Here is a 19,558-nt window from a genome sequence, read left to right on the forward strand (position 1 = left end):
TCTATACATTGGGACTCTGAAGAATAGATAATGGGAGGCTGGGCCTCACGCTTTTCAGAACTCTTTGGCCAGGAAAAAAAATATATATATATATATAAAACATATATAATCGCATATGTTATATATTTATATATATATATTTTTTTTGCCAGCCGTCATATAAAACTATTTATTCATAAATATTTTCCAAAATGAAAATAGGTTTACCAAAAAATGTCCCTCACTGGGGAGGGGAGGAGGGGGCAGCCCTTGCCCCCAGGGTAGGGCAGAGAGGAAGAGAAAACCTCCCTATCCCTTCCCTGCTTCCTGGGGGGGAGGGTGTCTCATGGCCTTGGGCCTCCCCCAGTCTTCCAGGGCAGGGCCCTCACCTGGGCAGGGGGATCAGCATGCAAGGGAGGGAGAGGGTAGAGGGGGGCCGGTGTAGAGAGGGTAGAGAGGTCCCGGTCCTCCAGGTAGCGGTACTCAAAGGTGAAGCCTTCCTTCTTCCGCTGGCCCCACTTCTCGTAGTCAAAGTAGATGTAGGTGCCCTGCTCAAACTCATCTGTGATGGTCTTAGGCTCCTCGTGCCTCTGGAACCACATCATATACTTGGTGTGGAATCGCCAGTACTGCTTCTTTAGGGCCTTGGCTGCCAAGTACTGTGCCTTGGTTCCCTCCAGATAGTAGAAGATGAAGAAGAGCGTCTCAGTTGACAGGCGCTGGTAGAACTCCACAGTGTCCGAGTGTGGGGGTGGCATCTGGTGGTGGTAGGGGGGTGTCCGGCAAGGGTTCCGGGGGAGGAACTGCCGAATGCGCTCGAGGTCAGAGGGGTGGGGCATGTGGTGCCAGGCGGCCTCTTCCATGGCCTATTGGTATAGCTGCTCCTTGGTGAGGGACACTGGCCCCAGTGGACAGACACCCAGTGACAATGGTATGTTCACCTCTGACAGCTGCAGGGGTGGCTGGGATGAGGTGGGTGGTGCTGATGTGCTGCTCAGGATGATGTCTCCATCAGTTAGGTGTAACGTTGGCACAGGGTCCTCAATACCAGAGCTGATAGCTGCCCGTTCTGCCATGGATTTCAGAGAGCTGAGTGGTTCAGGGGCCTTGATTTCTGGGGTGGCGCTGAACTGTGGAGGACCATTAAGCAGGGTACCAGCTGCCTTGGCTTCACTGAAGCTGGGCGTTGGAGAACTGGGGGATTTACAGGCAGTGGCACCAAGAGGCTGGGTCCCCCCGAGGTATTCCCTGAGCCTGAAGCCACATTCCCAGCCCCTGATGGGGCTGCCGTACTGGATTCCTTTGAGGTGCTGGGAGCTGGGTTGTGAGGGCCCGAAGTGGGCCCAAGGGCTTGGCTGCTGGCACTGCTGCCCCCACTGCTACTCAGGGTCACCTCTGCAGGGCTGTCTGCCACAACCGAACTATAACTTGTGGCACCGTTCTGCTTGCCAGCCCCTCCGCCTGTGCCACTGTTACTATTGCTGCTGCTCCCTCCGCTGCCACCACCACTTCCCCCGCTTGGCTGGGCACTGGGGGGCCGTGGCTGGGCATTGCTGGGCCAGCTGGCATTACAAGAAGAAAGTAAAGAAAACAATACAAAGCAGAGAATCCTTGCATTTGTGAAAGTTATACTGTGTCACTGTTGTCTCCAAGTACATGGTATCCAGATATCTTTACTTGCAGATGTTCATTGCAATGAATCAGAGGTCTAGTCTGAGGTCTTAAATATATAACATATGCGATTATATATGTTATATATATATATATATATATTTTTTTTTTTCCTGGCCAAAGAGTTCTGAAAAGCGTGAGGCCCAGCCTCCCATTATCTATTCTTCAGAGTCCCAATGTATAGAACGACCAAGACACTATCATACTTAAAATTAATTTCTTCTAATTACAGCACAGGATGGCAGGACTGAGACTAATTAAATCTAGAAGAGCTCTTTAAGTAGATGATGACTCTACTTGAAACATTTTTATTAGTTGAGTTACAGAATAAATAATAATTGACCGGCAATTTGAAATTCATTTGCAGACACATTTAACAGTGTGTGTGTGTTCACCCTTTTCTCAGGCTGGCCCCAAAGAATTAAGTTTTGCTCTCTCAGTAAAAAATCTGACTACGCTTCCTACACACATTCCCCACAGTTCCTGACTTGTCAAAGCTAATCTCTGGCACTTAAACAAATAAGCTAGTCCACTATCAAAAGAAATGGAAACTAGAATTTACCATTGATACTAATTACTAGTTATATCTTCTAGACATTACTTTCTGAAAGAAAATGATAACTCACTAGCAAAACCTATCAAGAGGTATGGGCATAAGTACCAGAAGTTTTCCACGGAGACCTCTATCCAGGCCAGGTGGGAAGGCCCCAGTGAGGGAAGTGAGTGCAGGCAGGGAGACAGATGAAGCCTCTGCCATGCCTTCTCAGGTTCGCTAGGTAACTCCGAGCCTGGGTCTGCGAAAAGCCCACAATCCAGTGAGGAACTCGGGCGTGAAGATCTCTTCCCAAGTGTTACAGCTCTTGGAACAAAAGGGTCAGACAAAGAATAGTTCTCGCATTCCTTTCATTCCCTGCATGGCTCTCCTATATACAGTTCTTGCCGAGATTTAGAGTTTGACAGCAAGCCCCTCTCATTGGCTTGGGCTGAGAGTTTGGGGAACACCTATTTGCATGTGAGAGGGCGTGGTGCTGCTCCTAAGTGGCTGATAGCCACGCCTCTCTTGTGGGGGTTGTGGGGGCGGGAACTCCTGGAGACATGAGAGAACTCCTTCCGTCCCATGTAGGTGAATTATCACTCCCGGGTCCCAGGGTTCGAGATCTAGCCTCGACTGGAAACCAGGCTGTCTGCACGTAGCCCATTGCCCCACAAAGAGGATTATTGAAAAGCGGTCAGTTCTTCTGAAAGAAAAATTGCAACTTTGTGAATAATGACAGAGTGGGTAGGAGCATCATACAGCTTCCTTTCTTCCTCTTTCTTTTTTTACACCTCATGAATACTTGAAAACCACAATAAGAATCAATTTATTATCTATCTATATATCGATCTAGGGGTGTTTTTTTGGGACAGAGATTCTCCGTGCAGTCCTGGCTTAAGACCAGGATGACCTCTAATTCAGAGATCTACTTCTTCTGCTACTATTTCCTAGTGCTGGAATTAAGACATAATTGACAAACAAAATTAAAAGTTAGTTTCTGGAAGGAAAAAAAAAAAAAACTTTATATTTGTTTCATGAAGAAAGCTCGCGGGCAGGCACACACACACAAACTCAAAGCAAAGCAAAGCAAAACAAAACCCAAAAAAATTCCTCCAATTTGCCGAAGGAAGACCAAAACTGGATGTAGGAGTATGTCCCAGGTCTTAGGAACTCGATGAAAAAGCCCTGACGCAAGAAACAAGCAAGGTAGACTGGCAAATTTTGAGAACACATGAGACAGCGTGGTTGGTTGACAGGGAAGACACCGAGCTCAAAAGTGACATTAATTAATTAATTAATTAATTAAAAATTAAAAGATAAAAACAATAGTAATAATAACAACAGCAACACTGCCTTTTGTTTTTTGTTTTTGTTTTTTTCCCCTAGAGCCTGGAGTCTGTGGCAAGCAAGGAATTGATTAGGGGAATGCAAGGTTCCTACAAACAGGAGGCAAGAAAGCAGGACATGGAGCAAGAAGGACGACATGCCGTGACTCGGATTCGAACCGAGGTTGCTGCGGCCACAACGCAGAGTACTAACCACTATACGATCACGGCGAGCCACGCGCCCGGCGACGTAAGGTACGCGTCCGCAGGGTGCAGGCGCTGTTGGCCGAGCCTCGGTCAATCCAGTTCCGCCGGGTCCCGCGCGGCCCTCGGCGTCCGCTCCCCGCTGGGCGTCGACGCCCGGACTGAGCTGCCCGCCCCGGCAGAGCGCAGGCCGGCGCCCGGTGCGGACCGCGGAGCGGTCTCTGCTCGCCTCAGAGGCTTCAGCCCGGCCTGTCGTCCCGCAGACGTGACTGGTGCCCGCCGCGTCGGGAGCCCCGCCGAGCGCACGCGCCTGGGCGTCAGCTGGAGCACCCACGGTGAGGTTGAGGTCCGTGCGTGGGTCGTGGCCATTCTTGCAGGCGCAGGAGGAGCCCCTTAGCTATTTTCCCCAAGGCCGCGATAGACCTCCATCGCCGTCGTCTCCGCGGGGGCCGGGGCACCTCGGGAGGGGGCGAGCTGCTATGGGGTCAAGCCAGCGGTCCACGGGCGTTCCTAGAAGCAAGCCAGGGGTGTAAAGTTCCTACCTTTTCTACATCAAAAGAACGCAGCTCAGGGTGGAGCAAGGGTCCTATGATAGCGTTTACCTGTGTTACTAAAATCTGGAGACTTGTACGATGATTTTTGTTGTTGTTGTTGTTGTTGTTTTAAATTAAGAAAGTATTCCCAGTCTACCCACTCCCAAATACACCAGGGATATCAGGCGGGGGTTGTCCGCAGATGGGTGTTGTCGCCAAGTTCTTCTCTTTGCAAAGAAAACAAACAACAAAAAGTGAAAAGTGAAAAGTTCTTCCTGGCCGAGGCATGTGACAAATAATCCACCTGTGACCGACCGACAGGCAAGGTTAAAGAAAGCCCTTGCTTGTTTTGAGTTTGCCGCGTGTTTTGGGGGTTTTGACGGCTGTGTTGGGCGTGTGAACTTGCTGGGTTTACGGGAGTGATGAAAGGATTAACGGCTTAATAAGCAAAGCAGGCTGTTAAAAGCCTAGGTGAGGCCTAACTGTCTGTCGTCCCTGGGTGGGCTCGAACCACCAACCTTTCGGTTAACAGCCGAACGCGCTAACCGATTGCGCCACAGAGACGGTGGTGAGCCTGCCACGCCGGTTCCTTGTTCAGGCAGGCGTCACCGCGGCGGCCACACCTGCGAGGACCGCGGGATTCGTGGCAAGGTGTAGCCGGCGTCTCCCAGACGCTGGGGTCCCGCCGCCACCGGGTGATCGGGGGCCCATGGGAGGCCCACGCTGGCGGGGTCGCGGCCCGAGCGCCCAGCAGGGCTCCGCGTAGATCCGGGGCACGGTCGCGCGAGGGGCTGGTCACCCGGGGCGTGCGCTAGAGCCTAAAAAAGAGAGAAGAATGAAAAAGAGAGAAAGAAAAGCAAAAGCCAATGGACAAAAGAAGAATTGCTTCCTAGCAGCCGTTTCTGTCTTCAAGTAGGTAGAAGACTATGGAGGGGTGACTGATTTATTAACTTTAAAACTCGTATGCAGTGTAGTGGTGTGCAGGTCTGTTGCGTGTTAAGCACTGGAACTAAGAAGGAAACGGCTGAGGTTTGAAACCCAATTTTGAGAGATACGTTCCTTGGGTGTCCTTTGGTATTAAGAAATAAAAACTCCAAGAGGTCAAATCTTTTTCTTACAACCTATAATTACCTAAGGTGTCGTTTTTCCTTTTTTTTTTTTTTTTAGGTGTCATTTTTGGCAATTTGTCAAGGGTACTTCTGCAGGCTTTTTAATAGAGAAAGTACAGGTAGAAGGAAAGGTGAGAGGGAAGTAAGGGTCACCTGGTGGCCTTCAAGAAGTTAAATTTCTAAAAGGAAAATGGCCGAAAGTTCTCTCCCGTCCGCAAACGCGAAGACCACAAGGGGGAAAGTAATCTGCTTTTGGTTACCAGTTATCAGGGGAGCGCGCGAACGCAGCTCCCCCACTACCACAAATTATGCAGTCGAGTTTCCCGCATTTGGGGAAATCGCAGGGGTCAGCACACCCCAAAGTGCAATGGGTGAGCCTCGCCCTGGGAAAACCACCTTCGTGATCATGGTATCTCCCCTGCCAGGTAAGTATGCTCTCCCAGCGCCCGGCCCCGGCTCACACCCGCCGCCCCTGCACTCTTAACACACGGTCACTTAGCCCCGCCCGATCTCGGGTCTCCCTCGTCGCACACGCCGTCTCGGCGCTCCGCTGACATCTGGCGACCCGCGTTCTCTCCCACGCCGCGCGAGAAATCTCTCGCGTTTCCCCGGCCGCTGCGGACGCCGCAGCCCCTGCGCGACCCTCATCTGCATACACCCCGCCCCGTCAGCCACCCAGGAGTGACATCACGCCCCTTCCTTTCGCCGCCCGATCCCGGGGCCTGTTGGACTTTCTCACTGGCGCAGTGCTGGAGCGGTGAAGGACCAGGGACAAGTCACCTTGCACCGTCTCTTACCCCTAACTGGCCGCTCGTGGCCCACCCCCAGGTGCCAACATCCTTGTGGCCGACTCTTTTGGGTATGGACGAACGGACGCCCGTCTTCTCCAAGTCGGAGCACAGGAGTCGGGCAGCACAGGAGCCAGCCCCACCGCAGGGGTCTCCCTGCGACGCTCCAACCTGCCTGCCTGCCCCTGCCGCGGGTCTCCGCCGCTGTACTTTCAAAGGCTCTTGATGTATTTACCTGTCGTTTTCTGCGTTCTCTTCTACAGAAACATCACGAAACCGACACTGAGTTGGGACATTGGTATGTGGGGTCACCCAAGTCTGGGTTCCCGGTCCTGGGCACCCAATAAGCCCTCTCCGGAGCGCCTCAGGCTGCTGCATGTATGTGGCGCACATACATCTTCTCAGTGGCCAGCATGGCGGGGCACAGCTTTAAGCCCAGCACTTGGGAAGCAGACACAAGTGGATTTCTGGGAGTTTGAGGCCAGCCTGGTCTACACAGTGAGTTCCAGGATGGCCAGGCCTGCAAAGTGACAGACCCTGTCTCAAAATGTTCTAAAAACAGGACAAAACGAAACCGTATTGTTATGTGATTTCATCTGCAATGTGACTCTCTCCTTATGCCTCACACTAAAATTCAGTATAACACTGGGACAGTCAGGTGGAGAAAGCCATTAACAGAGAGGCAAGTCGATTTTTGTGGAGTTTGAGTCCAGCCTGGTCTATATAGTTAGTTTCAGGCTGTCCAGGAAGAAAGACGTTCAGTGGGGTTTTAAAATACACATATACAGTTTTTGGTTGGTTATAGTTCCTTTTCTCTCATCTACTGCTTCTCTCTCCCTCCCTACAAACAAAAACAAACAAAACAAAACAATGATTTCTTGTGTGCGTGTGCGTGTGTGTGTGTGTGTCTGTGTGTCTCAGACTATTACCGGTGGTCGGTGGCATGTGTACACTAATGCAAAAATGCCTCCTGAGGCCAGAGGCCTGACGTCCCTTGGAGCTGGAATTACAGGTGACTGTGGGCTGCCTGGCGTAGGTGCTAGGAGCTGGACTTACTCTCTGAGCCATCTCTCCAGCCCCTTGTCTTTGTTTAGAGTGTCCTGTGTTCTTGATGTACAAAGCACAGTGCTTCTCCAGCAAGGGGAACAGAGGACCGAGGCTGCCTGGCTGGCTGGCTTCCTGGGATTATGGAGTGCTGCTGCTAGGACGGTACCAGTTGGCAGCCGGGTTATCTGGGGCCTAGCTCAGCCGTGTTTCTGTTTCATTCTCCTGACTGCTAGGTAAATATTTTGAAAAGTAAATTAAAATCCCATACTTGAGAGACAGAGGCGGGTGGATCTCTGTGAGTTCAAGGCCAGCCTGGTCTACATAATGAGTTCCAGGACACCCAGATGTAGATAGTGAGACCCTGTCTGGAAAAGGTCTGGCTCAGCAGATAAGAGCATTGACTGCTCTTCCAGAGGTCCAGAGTTCAATTCCCAGCAACCACACGGTGGCTCACAACCATCTGTAATGGGAACTGATGCCCCCTTCTGGTGTGTCTGAAGACAGCTAAGCTACAGTGTACTCATATTAAATAAAATAAGTAAGATGAGAAAACAAACAAGCAAACAAACAAACAATGAAAAGCCATATCCTGGCTCCAGGTAATTGTTTTTCAGTTTAACCTGCTGAAGGATGATGCGAATTCTTTGTCCTAGGTGGATGAGAGGGAGCGATGGTCGAGGCACACTCTCAGTACCTGGACGTCTAAGGCATGGGAAGGAAAGACAGAGGGAGAGGACTCATCAGAGCTCTGCCCACAGCTTCTGAGGAAGAGAGACACGTTCCGGAGCATTTTGCAGTTATCTCCTATCTAGCTACAGGTGGAGGTCTGAGTCCTGAGTACTCTCACTGAAGTTTCTAGATTTTTTTGTGTTCCAGAAAGCTAGCTGAGACGAGTTTACTGACAAAGGAGGTGCAGAGGAACACAGACTCGAGCCCCTTCACCGTCATTTACACGGCATCTGCTTCTTCCTTTTGTGTATCGTGGGTTTTCCTCACCCATGGCCTTTTATTGTATGTAGCCTGGCCGCGGAAGAGTCTGCAGACTCTTAAAAAAAACAAAACAAAAACAAAAACAAAAAAAACAATACCTGTGAAAAACAGGAGGTGAGGCCCCCAAGGAGCCCAGAAGGAGCCCCTTTCTAACAACAGCTGGAAGAAGAGGAAGAAGTGGGGGGAAGGGACTATTTAAGATGCTTGAAGTTGCTGAGAAACTCACCAGAGACAGTGTGCTTCCTGCTCTGTGAGCCCCTCCCTCTGTGGCTGCAAGTCTCAGGCCCCTTCTTTCTGGAAGCATTCTCCTTGCCTTAGTCTCAGAAAACAGGCCCAAGTCAGCTGGAGCTAGTAGCTCATGTCTGCAATCCTAGCCGTTGAGAGACTGAGGCAGGAGGACCACAGCGACCTCGATGCTGTACCACAGGACGATCTGAAGGTAGCCTGGGCTGCGGTCCTGTCAAACAAACAGAATCGGTGACCTGTGTAGTTCTAGGTGTGGGGACTGTTTTTCTGTGGGTAAGGTAGTCCTCCGGGCTCCAGGACCTGCCTTATTTGCTCAAGTGGGGATAGAGAGAGAGTAGTTCCTGCATCCTCTCCCCACTCGGCACACAGCACAACCCCCACTGTCGCACTAGCTGAGGTGCAGTGTTCACACACTGTGGTCCTATTCATCAGGACCAAAATCAGATGAATGGCTCTCGCTCAAAGACAGAGCAAGTGCTCAATATGCCCTAGGCCTTAGGATAGCTGCCCAGTGTGCTTACAAGCACACACACACACACACACACACCACAAAAGCACCTAATGAAGGACTGATAGCCAGGCCAACAGCAACAGATTTAAAATGCATGGCAGTGATGTGGCAGGGAGGGAGGGGGCAGAGGAGAGAGTACATTCAGTCATGTGACTCCTCAACAAAATTTAGGTTGGGGGGAATGGCATTGGCCTTTAAGTGCTCCAGAGGTCAGGGAAGAGGCTGAGGCAGAGGTAGGCACATCTCTGTGAGTTCTGAATGCAAAGGGGGCACAGTAAAGGAACTGCAACAGGACCCCTCCATGGTTGGTCAAAAGGCAGGCTTTTATTGTAGGTAAAAGAGAAAATACATCAAGATATATATGCAGGGACCAAAGTACTGTACGAACCTGAGTGTGGACCACTTCTTTCAATATCTAAGCAGATATATATTTTACTTTAAGTGAAATAAACTTTAATAATTGTTAGTTTAATAATGTTAGTGTAAAATTGTCAGAAGGGTCATCCTGACTGACACCGCATATCCCAAAGCATCTGAGATGTGGCAAATACTGAAACATAGGAAATGAGATGAGGAGCATTTGTATTCCGTCTAGATGCAGAAACAAAAGATCGCTGGGCAGAAGGACGATAGTGCCGAGACTCGGATTCGAACCGAGGTTGCTGCAGCCACAATGCAGAGTACTAACCACTATACGATCTCGGCAAGCCACACGCCCAGCGACAGGGTCAGCGACCAGAATACTCACCACTAAACTATCGCGCCCCATGGTTGCTAACAATTATAAAGACCGGCTGGGAGCTGCAGTCCATTAGCCCCCTGCTCTGATCTTCTCCTCTGCCCCTCTGCTTCCTGCGGAGCGCCTGTGCGGGGTACTTACAGGCCAGCGGCTTGGCGGTCTAGGGGGCGGAGGCGCCTATTGGTCTATGCTGGTTTCCACGCTTCCCGGCCGCCTGTAAGTAGAGAGGGCAGCAGAGGTGGCTAGTGCTGAGCCTGAGATTTCTCGAGTTAGCTGAATGATGAGGGCCGCTGCTGAGAAGGCCGTGGGCCCACCTTACTCTTGTAGATGTTGTTTTTCCCCAGGGTACGTGATAGACTAGACCTCCATCACGGTCCTCACAGCTGAGGCTGGAGCATCTCCGGAGTGGGTAAACCCCATGGGGTCTTTTCAAAAAGCTGGGAGCAAAGCAGCGTCCATAGAAGTAAAACTTCGGAGACCAAAACCATCATCACCAGTCCTCGGATTCCTTACCACACGGCTTTGTTTCTGTGATTTATTTTGCTTTTTCCATATTCTGTGTACATTAATTTGGTTCTGGAATTTTCTGACTGAGAATTATGCTGCTTTACGAATTTCTTTAGCCAGTGATGTGTTTCTGAGAGGTAGAATAGCTACCCTATAATAGTGCCTCTGTGTTTTATTAATACCCTTTTTGTTTTCTCTTCTTTGGGGACTTATTGTCTGTAGCTTTTACTATTTTAGGGTTCAATTCAATTTTATTACTTTAGGGTTTGCGACATATGTCTTTGTCCCATATAACACTGGGACAGTCAGGTGGAGAAAGCCATTAACAGAGAGGCAAGTCGATTTGTGTGGAGTTTGAGTCCAGCCTGGTCTATATAGTTAGTTTCAGGTGATAATCTTCCGTTTCTGGCGTCTACGCTACTGTTAAGTATTTTGCTCCTTCCCTTGGTGTGGATCCCACACTACAGGTTATTACTTTTGTCTAAAGGTTCAAATATTTCTAAAAGGCATGTCAATATCAACATGTGATATCCTCACCATATCTGGTATTCTTCCCAATGTGCCTGCTGGACTCCCTCTTACATTTGTGTGTGGGGTGGTATCCGGTGGTTAGGATTTTGTTTGGAAGTGGATTTTCTGCAGCTCTGGCTGTCCTGGAACTCCCTATGTAAACCAGATTGGCCTAGAACTCCTAGAGATCTGCTTCCCAGATGCAAGAAATCAATGAGTGGGCCACTGCTCCTGGCTGGTTATGATTCTCAAGGTATTTATAGGTCAGGTCTTGATGTACTCTTGTTTTACTGTTTTGTTGTTGTTGTTGTTGTTGCTGCTGCTGCTTCTGCATGTATGTGTTAAAAAATGCCTTTGCAGTCCAGGCTGCTAGGGTGTGATGGCTACTCTTAGTTGTCAACTTGATTACATCTGGAATTTGCTAAAACCCAAATGGCCGGGCACACGTGTGAGATTTTTTTTTCTTAGTTAAATCATTTGAAGTAGGAAGACCCACTTGGAATCTGGACCTCTGAGGTGGGAAGATCCACTTTTAAGCCAGATCTTCTGAGGTGGGAAGTGCATCTCTAATCTGGGCCACACCTTCTGCTGGCAAGCTATTTAAGGGCCATGGAAGAAGGGTGCTTGCTTTCTCTGCATGCTTGCTCTCACTCTTGAGAACAAGTCTACTCCTTCACTGGCATTAAAGACGACTCTTTCAGATGCTGGCATCCACTGCAGACCAGCTGAGATGTGCAGCCGTGTGGACTGAACAACAACTGATTTCCGGACCTTCTATTGGTAGACAGACAGCCGGTGTTGGACTAGCAGGACCACAGCCTGTAAATGAGGGAGGTAGGGAAGGGAACTGCTCGAAGAGGTAAGAATGAAAACCCGGGGCAGAGTAACTTAATCTCCTTGGATCAGACTTCAGGAGTCTAATACAGGGGGGTTCATTGTCAGTAGATTTAAAACACAGCACAATTTGGGAAGAGGTTTTGAGGCAGCAACCAGTCCTATCAGTCCGAATCCAGGTGCACAGTAAAGCTTAAGGTGTGCCCACGCAGAGATTCCTTTACAACGTACACGTGGCCATGAGGGTGGGCTTTATAGCTAAAAGGCCTAGAATCTAATGTGTTCTCTGAGCAGTAGCACAGAGGTCGGCAGGCCAGAAAGTGCATGTCACATCTCCCCTACAGATGGGTAATGGTCTAGGGAGGCCCGAGTCTGGAATAATCATTCTGGGAGTTAGGGTGAGGTCTGTCCCTACAGATAGCAGAAAAGGTCACCAGGTGGTTAATAGCCTCTACTCTCAGCTTTCTGGATGGAATGCAGATTTTTATTTTATCTCCTCCATTGAGGACACACCTGTGAAAGATTAACATTCCTGCTTCTCTTAGGGATTCTCTGAGTACAAGATCCTCATGCCCTCTCCATGTAAAACCGTTATAATATATATAAAAATATATATTCTATATATTCATATTCATTCTCTAGGTTGTGTGCTTAATACAGTGGGGCATGGCCTTGAACTTTTGACGCTCCTGGTTTAGCCTCCCCTGTGTTGAGATTACGTGCATGGGCCATGAAGCCCAGTTCAGTTAACTTTAAGAGGATTTGTATGGCACAGAATTTGCAGTTAACGTTTAGTTTTCTTGTTTCATCACTTTAAAGATTCGGTGTGGCTATCTCCTGGCTTGCATGGCTTCTGGTAGAATCCTGGAACTGCAGAAAAACCTTCACACCATCCTCCTTTTTGTTCCTGTGTATATACACTGTGTTTTTCTTGGGCAACTTTTGAAATGTTTCTCTTGGCCTAGGATTTAATTAAAATGTGTCTGAGCTAATTTGACCTGATGTTTCTTGTGTTTATTAGCTACAGAACAAAGCCAGTCATATATCAATGCATTTATTAAGTAGATTGGTGGGGATCTCAAGGGTTTCAGATGCTATCTGGTGACATACTTAGTTTTTTTGATTTGTGGAGCCTAGTTGTGTCCTTTTTTAGAGACAAGGTTTCTCTGTGTAGCCCTGGCTGTCCTTGAACTCTTTCTGTAGACCAGATTACTTGTCGTCCTCTCCACTCCCGGCTCTGGCCGGTGGCGACAAGAATGACACAGACACCAAGTCCGGTTCACGCAGCAACGTCTTTACTTCGGGCTTTTTCTTTTACAGCTCTCTTCCCCAGCAGCTTCTTCTTAGGGCAAGGGCTAAACTACTCACTACTCTATTACTACTCACGGCAAGGGCTAAAACTACTCTTATTCACTACTACTGGCTTCTACCTAGGGCAAGGGCTAAAAAACTCTCTTCACTACTACTGGCTTCTTTTACAACAGCTAGCTTCTACCACTTACAACTGCAGCTTTTACTACTCCATCTTTCTTGCAGCAAGGGCTAAACTCTTCTCACTACTCGCACTGACTCCTCCTTCTAGCTCCACCCCACCTCATCCAATCAGAATTCACACACACACACACACACACACACACACACACACTCCAGGCATGAGCTTAGGTCGTTCACAGGTAGGCTGACAGGTCTGGATCACAAGGAACTGTCCAGCCTGGCAGGCAGCCCACGCATGCAGCCTCACTGCGCATGCTAGGGCAGTAAACAAGTGGGGTTCACGGGGCCTGCGGCCGCGCACCCACTTCCCACAATTACTGGTACTGGGATTAAAGTCCATGCCCTTGTTGCTTGCCTCAAATAGAGATCTGCTTGCCTTGGCTTTCTGAGTTCTGGGATTAAAGGCATGTACCATCATGCCCAGTTGTTCTCTCCTAATTCTAACATAATGACACGTCTGATTCTGTTTCAGTGATGGATTTTTCTACCCACGGGTCATGGCAACCTGTGCCTTGGCATGCCTGATGTCTTATTTAGGGTCAAAACACCATGACTGTCTTAGTTTGAGTTTTATTGCTGTGAAGAGACACCATGACCATAGCAACTCTTATAAAGGAGAACGTTTAAAATTGGGGCTGGCTTACAGCTTCCGAGGTTTAGTCCATTGTCATCATGGTGGGGAGCATGGCCTCATGCAGCCAGACATGGTGCTGGGGAAGAAGCTAAGAGTACTACGTCTTGATCTAGAGGCAGCGACAGGAGACTGTGTGCCACACTGGGAGTAGCTTGAGCACAGAAGACCTCAAAGCCCACCCCCATAGTTCCTCTAAGAAGGCCACACCTCCTAATAGTGCCACTCGATATGGGCCAAGCATTCAAACACATTCAAACCACCACAATGACCAAAGTCAAAGGGGAGAAAAAGGTTTATTTGGCTTACCCTTCCATGTCACTGCTCATTATCAAAAGGAGTCACACAGGGCAGAAATCTGGAGGCAGGAGCTGATGCAGAGGCTATGGAGGGATGCTGCTTGCTGGTTTGCTCATCGAGTCTTGCTTCGCCTGTTTTCTTATAGAACCCAGAACCAGTAGCTAAGTAACGGTTGGTGGTGGGTCCTCACCATCAATCACTAATTAAGAAAATGTCCTGGGCTGGAGAGATGGCTCAGAGGTTAAGAGCACTGGTTGCTCTTCCAGAGGTCCTGAGTTCAATTCCCAGCAACCACATGGTGGCTCACAGCCATCTGTAATGGGATCCAATGCCCTCTTCTGTGTGTCTGAAGACATGACAGTGTACTGATATACTTAAATTAAATAAAATCTTAGATAGATAGATAGATAGATAGATAGATAGATAGATAGATAGATAAAGAAAATGTCCTACTGGCTGGCCTATAGTCCTCTCATATAGAGGCATTTTATTAAGGTTCCCTCCCTCTCAGATGACTTTAGCTTGTGACAAGTTGACATAAATCTATCTAGCACACTTGGTACTCCTTAGTTGTATGCAGACTGCCTGTGCCTTGGCGTGCCGGCCGGGACTCCTTAGTTGTATACAGACATTGTGAAGTTTTTCTCTACTAGTTATTACCGTACCGACTCTCTTGCCTCCATCCTGGGATTTGGCCTCAGACCCCTTTGGTGTGTGGGCACTATCTGAAGGCAGTGAGCCGAGCCATGGCTGGACTGCCTTGTTCCTTCTCAATTCCAGGGCTTCCCTGATTCCCAGGGTCTGGCAACCTGGCATCTCACGAGTTTTGTCTGCTTCTTGTCCTGTGTGGGGAAGGGGAATTCATACAGGAGATTACGTCATGTTTCTGTACAGCCAGAGGCTGGAGGCCTCCCTCTCTGTTCTTCATTTCACGTCTATGGGACATGTGACTGTCAGTACTCTAATGTGCTTTTTCAAACATTTTCTTTTGTTCATTGTATTTCTGTCACAGCATATATTATGTATCATGTATTATATATTATATATATCCACCTGATATACCCATAAGGGAGCCAAGTGTTCCTGACAGAAGTAAGCACGTGGTATAAAGGAGAGCCAAGGCAGATATAACCTACATGGACTGCGTTGTGTAGGCTGGACAGCTGAAGCTCCAAGGTCTCTAGGAAGCTTTCCAAGGGTGATAACTGAGTCCTTGGGTTTTGCACAGGCCCAGAGGAGACCAACTGGAACGAGCTCACCTTATTTCCTGTCAAGCAGCCCCTTTGCAATAGGAGGAGAATATTGCTGGTCTCAGATATGCCAAGGGTATAATTCCCTCTCCTGGACCCCATAGCGTGATGGACACACCTAAAGCTGAGATGGAATGGGCCCACACCAACCTGTCATCTGATTCCTGGTGTGTTTCAAGGACTGAGGACTCTCTGACTTGGCTTGGTCCCCTGCTGTTGATACCTAACTGGTTGCCAGTCCGCCGGTTCCCTGTCTGAACCTGACCCATTTCCTGCACCCAGCCTGTTTTCTGCTTCAGGTCTGGCTCAACTCTCCACCTTGCAGTTTGATTCTGCAGTTTCACAGTCAGACCTTACTTTTCTGCCCCCCTCTCAGCACTGGTCTGCTTAGTCATCAGAACAGACTCTTTCTCAGCCTACTTCTGAAGCTCTTAAACTGCACTACAGCCTTTTAAACTTGCATTCACTCTGTAAACCATATAACTATAGATATACAGATTCTGTAATGAATATATAAAGATTAATATAAGCTGTGTGATATGAATTAATATTAGTAATTATAATTGGAATAAAGAGCTTGCATTGGACTCAACCAACCTACCCAGGTAAGTGGGTTTTCCCTTCACAAACTGCCATCACTGAAACTGCTGAACCTTGTGAATTATTTGTTATTCAGTAAATTCTGGCATTGATGAAAGATACAAGCAATTTTGTCTGTTTCTGCCATAATGATGCACCCTGGCTAACCCTCTGATCTTACACTATAGCAAGCAGCATACAGATGAATAAAAATCCTATAGAAAACCTCACTAATCTGTATGGTAATCTAAAAAATTAATGACTTCTATATATTCCCTTCAGGAATGAACTTATATACAGGAGGGCTCTTCGTACCAATTTCACCATGCTGCCTCTTACGTGCAAGTTCTTCTTTCCCAAGACACCCTAGCTCTAGAAACGTATGAAAACTGAGAGGTGGTAACTGGAGAGCCGTCGCATGCCCATCTTTTCTGTAGATCTGTTCCAGTTGCAGAAGATAACAGCCATTGGGCCCACGGCATTTTTACCAAATGCTGGAAAGATGGGAAGGATGCTTTTCCTACTGCTACACTCTCAGCAGGAAACATGAAGTTCTTCAGAATAGTAACAATTAAAAAAAAATGAGGGTGCTTATGAATGTCAGCCACCATACAAACACTCAGAAACTCACCTTACTGTGCCAGAAGCTCACGGACAATAGATACACTGCTGGGAAACTGAAGCGAAAAAGAGGAAAACAGTAGCTGGTCTGTAAGCTCACTGCTGTCCTAAGGCAATGCTTGCCAACTGCACATCTGTCTGGTACAGATGTACCAATGGCTCCCACAATGTCTCAGGAAGATCTCTAAGGACAACCCTGCAACTACCTGCCAAGAAATAATAGAGCTATGGTGGCTCTTCACGGTTGTCAACTTGACTGCATTGGAATGAACTACAATCTAGAAATGGAAAGCAAACCTGTGATCCAGATCTTGCGGCATAGTGGCTGTGAAGAGCTTAGGCTCAGACAAAGTAGTAGTAGTATATGCCTTTAATTCCAGGAGACTGAGGCAAGCAGAGCTGAGTTCAAGACCAGCCTAGGTCAGAGCAGGTGCCGAATCCAGGTGTGGTGGTACACACTGCCACACACACCCCAGTGAAGTCTGCTTGGCAGGCTGAGAGGCCTGGAAGCGCTCACGAGGCAAAGAGTTTCATGGAAACTCACCTCCTGGAGCTTTGGCATTCTCATAACCCATATGGTCATACCCTATCCCCGCGTTAGTCTGGTGTATGGATCCACGTGCTCTCTTTTAGTATTATTTTATTATAAGTGCCTTTTAAGATTGAATTCTGACATAGCTAAGCCTTCGCCAGTGTTCCAACGTCCTAGAAAGTCCTTGAGCTGACCATGGGCTTGGAATTCAATGTTGCCTATTAAGTGACATTCAGAATTGCCTCTGGCATTAGACTATCACTTAGAATAAAAGCCAAGTCGCTCCCATATACAGGAATTTACAATGGTTTAGGAAGTAGATCGGGCTGTGGTTTTAGAGTACTGCATTATTTATGAGAAGGTTAGCTAGAGCGGAACTCCCTAATTAGAGCCATGACTTGGGTGTGAAAGCCCTTGCCCTGGAGTGTAAAGACCTCACACCTGGCTTCTAAGAATATAGCTGACCTAGTTAGAGCTGACTTTGTCTCAGTTGTTTTATTGCCCAGTTCCTGCCAGTCTTTGTGTTTACATTCCTCTGTTCTGTGTAAGAGTCATTAAGCATCCAGTAACCTCATTTGTACCTTGCTGATGTGTCACCTAACTTCCCTATTTTCTTCTGTATAAAACATTTGATGCTCAATTTGACAAATTACATTCAGATTCTACACAATCTCGAGTGTTGGTCTGTCTGTCACTCGCCAACTCCTTGCCCATCTGCACCCAGAGACCCATTCCACGCAGACAAAGGGACCCAGAGGGTCTGAGGCAACATACCTTTAATCTAGACCATACCTTGTGCTGGAGGCCTACATAAGGACAATGGAAAAGGGAAGTGTTCACTCTTTGTCTGCTTGCACTTACTTGCCAGCACATCTGTTGGAACCTACCTCTTCAGGAGTCCAGCGTATGCAGAAGCCCAGCTGAAACACCTGGCCTCATGGGACTGCGGATTCTTGAGCTTCCCATTCACAGCTGCCCATTGTTGGGTTAGTTGGACTGCAGACTGGAAGTCGTTCCAATAATTTCCCTTAATATATAGTCATTCCGTAAGTTCTGTGACTCTAGAGAATCCTGATTAACACAACAGCCAAGGGCTGGAGAGATGGCTTACTGTGTAGAGCTCTTGTTCTTATAGGGGACGTGGGTTTGATTCCCAGCACCCACAAGGTCGCTCACAACCATTTGTAATTCCAGTTCCAGGAGATGTGTCTAGGTCACTGTTCTATTGCTGTGAAGAGACACCATGACCAAGGCAACTCTTATAAAAGAAAGCATTTAATTGAGGGCTTGCTTACAATTGCAGAGGCTTAGTCCATTGTCATCACAGCAGGGAACCTGGCACTGGAGCAGTAGCTGAAAGCTACATCCTGATCCACAGGAATTGGGTACCATTCCAACAAGGGAACCTCTCCTAATCCTAATCCCTCTCAAACAGTGCCACTTCCTGATGCTGAGCATTCAAATGTGTGCACCTATGGGAGCCATTCTCATCTAAACCACCACAGGATCTAATGGACTCTTCTGGCTTCTAGGGATACCAGGCATTTACATGGTACCTGTGTATACATGGAGGCAAAACACTTATGTGTATAAAATAAAATAAAGCAACCTAAGTGTAGTCACTACTATATGCACATTGCTCTATCACAGGCGAGCAAACAGCAGGCACTAAAAGGAACCAAAGGTCTGTAAAGAAAGGAGGAAAGGCAAAGAGGAAAGGCACAGATTAACCATCTGGATAATCTTCCCCTGGACAAACAGTTTGTCAGGAAGCTAGCTATGACAGTGGTTCTTGACCCCTTCTTCTCCTTCTCCTTCTCTTTCTTCCTCCTCTTCCTCTTCCTCTTCCTCCTCCTCTTCCTCTCCTCCTCCTCCTCCTCTTCCTCCTCTCCCTTCCTCCTCTTCTTCTTTCTCTTCCTCCTCTTCCTCCTCCTCCTCTTCCTCCTCCTCTTTATTCCTCTTCTCTATGTAGCCCTGGCTGTCCTGGGACTTGCTCTGTAAACCAGCCTGGCCTGGAACTCAGAGATTTGCCTGCCTCTGCTTCCAAAATGCTACCATGAAATGTGTGCTCCACCATGCCTGCCCATTTTTCAATCTTTTTCTCTATGTATCTTTTTAAAAGATTTATTTATTTATTCATTTTATGTATATGAATACACTGTAGCTGTCTTCAGACACACCAGAAGAGGGCATCCAATCCCATTACAGATGGTTGTGAGCGGTTGGTAGGAATTGAACTCAGGACCTCTGGAAGAGCAGTCAGTGCTCTTAACCATTCCAGCTCTCTTAAACTTTTTAAAGGGCCGTTGAGACCTTTCAATACAGTCTCCCATGCTGCAGTGACCCCTCAACCATAAAGCCATTATGGTTGCTACTTCATAACTGTAATTTTGCTACTGTTATGAATGGTAATGTAAATATCTGATATGCAGGATATCTGATCCTCCTTCCCTGCCGTCAGCCCCCTCCCCCAGGCTAGTCCTCTCAGGATCTGAGTGAGTAGAACACCACAATAAAAAATAAATAAATAGCCGGGCAGTGGTGGCACATGCCTTTAATCCCAGCACTTGGGAGGCAGAGGCAGGTGGATTTCTGAGTTCAAGGCCAGCCTGGTCTACAGAGT

The 19,558-nt window shown here is 48.0% G+C and overlaps 2 long non-coding RNA genes, 4 other non-coding genes and 1 pseudogene across 9 annotated transcripts; 1 reads left to right on the top strand and 6 right to left on the bottom strand.

Annotated features, from left to right (window-relative positions):
• Gm9207 (predicted gene 9207) lies at positions 140–1,550 on the bottom strand (annotated as a pseudogene).
• Gm10685 lies at positions 2,860–12,525 on the top strand. Of its 3 annotated transcripts, none has more exons than XR_003954520.1 (4): positions 2,860–2,929; positions 3,572–4,060; positions 7,845–8,620; positions 10,022–12,525. It is a non-coding gene; the product is annotated as a predicted gene 10685 (long non-coding RNA). The 3 variants fall into 3 exon arrangements; XR_003954518.1 differs by lacking the exon at positions 7,845–8,620 and having other exon boundaries at positions 11,396–11,553; positions 12,348–12,525; XR_003954519.1 differs by having other exon boundaries at positions 7,845–12,525.
• n-THgtg9 lies at positions 3,670–3,741 on the bottom strand. The gene has a single exon. It is a non-coding gene; the product is annotated as a tRNA-His (tRNA).
• Gm40099 lies at positions 4,595–7,076 on the bottom strand. 2 transcript variants are annotated; one of them, XR_867482.3, is made up of 2 exons: positions 5,846–7,076; positions 4,595–5,065 (listed from the first exon to the last, which is right to left on the bottom strand). It is a non-coding gene; the product is annotated as a predicted gene, 40099 (long non-coding RNA). The 2 variants fall into 2 exon arrangements; XR_867481.2 differs by having other exon boundaries at positions 5,510–7,076.
• On the bottom strand, positions 4,738–4,811 carry n-TNgtt13. The gene has a single exon. It is a non-coding gene; the product is annotated as a tRNA-Asn (tRNA).
• Positions 5,624–5,789, bottom strand: Rnu1b6 (U1b6 small nuclear RNA). Its single transcript, NR_004413.2, has one exon. It is a non-coding gene; the product is annotated as a U1b6 small nuclear RNA (small nuclear RNA).
• Positions 9,572–9,643, bottom strand: n-THgtg1. Its single transcript has one exon. It is a non-coding gene; the product is annotated as a tRNA-His (tRNA).
• Positions 12,526–19,558: the final 7,033 nt, after the last annotated feature.

This window comes from Mus musculus, chromosome 3, assembly GCF_000001635.26.
Source record: "Mus musculus strain C57BL/6J chromosome 3, GRCm38.p6 C57BL/6J".
NCBI lineage: Eukaryota > Metazoa > Chordata > Mammalia > Rodentia > Muridae > Mus > Mus musculus.